Source organism: Gastrolobium bilobum, unplaced genomic scaffold, assembly GCF_033153095.1.
Source record: "Gastrolobium bilobum isolate Gb01-03AN ecotype WA unplaced genomic scaffold, APGP_CSIRO_Gbil_v1 utg39360, whole genome shotgun sequence".
NCBI lineage: Eukaryota > Viridiplantae > Streptophyta > Magnoliopsida > Fabales > Fabaceae > Gastrolobium > Gastrolobium bilobum.
The window spans coordinates 177494-180436 of NW_026896693.1; the positions used below are offsets into that span (position 1 = coordinate 177494).

A 2943-nucleotide genomic window follows, 5' to 3' on the forward strand; every position below is an offset into this window, starting at 1 on the left:
GCATCATACCCATCCAACCTGATAATTCCTGTCCTTCTGTCAGCCACTGGAGCATTATCAAATTCTTGAGATGCTAATGACTCAAAGATATCCAAGGCTTCTTGAGGGGTCTTGGTAGTCAATGATCCACCAGCAGTGGCATGCACCAAGGTTCTAGTGTTAGTGGTCATTCCTTGCAGGAAGATTGCTGCTTGTTGCCATGCCTTAATTCCATGCTGTGGACATTTCCACAACAAAGTCTTGAATCTCTCCCAAGCCTCATAAATAAATTCTGACTCTTTCTGCTTAAAGCTTGTAATTTCATCCTTCAACTTGGCCCTCTTGGATGCTGAGAAAAACCTTTGCAAGAACTTGGTTTGCAAATCATCCCAAGTTGTTATACTTCCTTGTGGCAATGATTGCAGCCATCTCCTTGCATCATCCGTCAGTGAATGAGTGAATAGTCTCAACAGAATTGCATCTCTTGTGACACCATTTATCTTCACAGTATCACTCAACAATAGGAAGTTCTCTATGTGCAAGTAAGGGTCCTCCGCACTGGTTCCAGCAAACTGATCCTTCTGCACCAAATGTATCAAAGCAGGCTTCAATTCAAAGTTGTTGGGCTCCACTGTTGGGCGCACAACACTCCCAATTGGAGGAACCACTGCAGGAGTCATGTACTCTCCCAGTGTCCTCTGTGGTGGTGGTGGTCTGTGATTCTCTGCCATTATATCTTCCTGATTAACCGTACTTGATTCACCAATTTCTTGCAACTGTCTCCTTTGCCTGGCTGCCTTTTTGTGCTTCCTCAATGTCCTTTCTAATTCTGAATCATATAACAACAAATTTGGATCAAGTGTACCTCGCATGTACCAGAATCAAAATTGACCAGAAATTTAACATAAACTAAAATACTGAAAATAAAAGGATTCAATCTCAGAATTCTATAGTATCAGTTAGTGTTGAAAAACAAATTCCCCGGCAACGGCGCCAAAAACTTGTTGTGGATCTAGCAAGTGCACTAGTCGTTCAAGTAATAAAATGATGAGTAAAGATCGTTCCCACGAGGAATTGTGTTCAAACACCAATATACCATAGAAAACTAATTTGAATCAAATAAGAGTTTTTAAAAATCATGAATAATTTGTCACCAGAAAATTGATTTTGAGTAAATTGACACAAGTAAATATGGATTAGGAATTAATAAAAACAACAAGTAGTCAGAAAACAACTTTCCTCCATGATAAACCATATAAGAATTGATCATATGATGAATTCCTTACCATGTGGTGTTAATCAACCTTTTACTTATCATCAAGATGTAATCCCTTACTACCCTGATAGAAACATTAATCAGAAACCCCAATCCCTTGGTGATTTCTTTCTTAATACATGCATGAAATACTAAGGTTTTAAGATTACATCAGAACTCTAGCATCAATCCCTTGAGTACTAGAATTCTGATGTTGAGATTATCAAATACAGAAGTCATATAAACATCCCTGTTCTATACTACTTCATTGATAGAAATAATTAACTCAGAAAATCTCAAACCAGCACATGAAAAATACTTCATCATATTAATCAAATCAACATAATATTATCATGGAGTTCCATTGCATTCAAACTACAAAGACTCTACTCAGACATGACTAAGGAATAAATAAGAGAAGAAGAAGCAAACTTCATTTCCATGTTGAAAGTCTTCAATCTCCAAACTATTACAAGGAAATCCTAATACAAAAACTAAAAGAATTTAGAGAGAAGTCAGACTAAGTTTAAGAGAGAGAGAGAGAGTTCAGATCCCCCCAAGATTCTCTCTAAGTGTCAAGGCTTTGCCTTATATAGTGTTACAATTAAAAACAGAAAACTGATGTGGGCGCTAAAACGTCCATAAGTGGCCGTTTTAGCGTCCATGCTTTACGTATGCTCAACTGCTTTTAACTGATTTCAACGCTAAAACGTTAAGGAATGACCGTTTTAGCGTCCAAACTTGGTGAATGCTCAACTAACTTTAACTGACTCCAACGCTAAAACGTTTGATTTGGACGTTTTAGCGGTGAAGACCAGAATCTTTTTCCACTTTGGGGCGCTAAAACGCATATTGCAGGCCGTTTTAGCGTCCAAGACCAGCAATTTTCCATCTTCTTAGTGTAGCAGCGCGCTAAAACGCTCTGTGTGGACGTTTTAGCGCTCATCACCAGCAAGTTTTGGCCTCTTCCTGTAACAGGGCGCTAAAACGCTCAGTGTGGACGTTTTAGCGCTCAACACTTAGGCAATTTTTCTCCTCTTGAGCTCCAGAATCTTCTTCCTTCTCCAGTTGTCTTTCAAGCTTGCTTTTCCTACAAGAATCATACAAATTTCCAATAAAGCTCTTGAACTTGTAATTGAGGACATCTTAGGACATTAACCTTGTTTTTCATCATTTAATCACACAATTTGATCCTAATTCCTGCTAAAAACCATGATGAACTAAGGGTTCATCAGAGGAGAATCAGGCAATGCTCGAAAAAAGCATATGAAAACTTGTATGGCCATTTCAAAGAAACCCTGTTTTAAAGAAGAAAAGAGGAATACATGCAAGCAAATAGTGTTTGATGATTTTGATGATGAAATTTTGGACCTGGAGCATGACGCTCCGCTGGTCATTTCAGGGCTATTAGCGAACTATCGAGTGGATAGGATGTTAGTAGATCCGAGAAGCTCTGTGGATATTATTTTCTGGGATGCATTTAGGCGGTTAGACTTGGATCATGATCAATTGGAGCCTTGTGGAGTCGACTTGTTGGCACTCACAAGAGACAAGATTAAGTCGTTAGTGTAACATCCCATTACGTATCAGTATTGTTAACATTGATTATGATATTAAACGCAGTTACAATCACAATAATTTAATTAAAAATACGAGTAAACTTTTTTCTTTTAATTACTTAAGCGTTTGAAAACAATATAAACTGTAAT

At 37.9% G+C, this 2943-nt stretch overlaps 1 non-coding gene across 1 annotated transcript; it reads left to right on the plus strand.

Moving 5' to 3' along the window:
* The first annotated feature begins 207 nt into the window (after positions 1-207).
* Positions 208-314, plus strand: LOC133301462 (small nucleolar RNA R71). The gene has a single exon (XR_009750198.1). It is a non-coding gene; the product is annotated as a small nucleolar RNA R71 (small nucleolar RNA).
* The last annotated feature ends 2629 nt before the right edge of the window (positions 315-2943 follow it).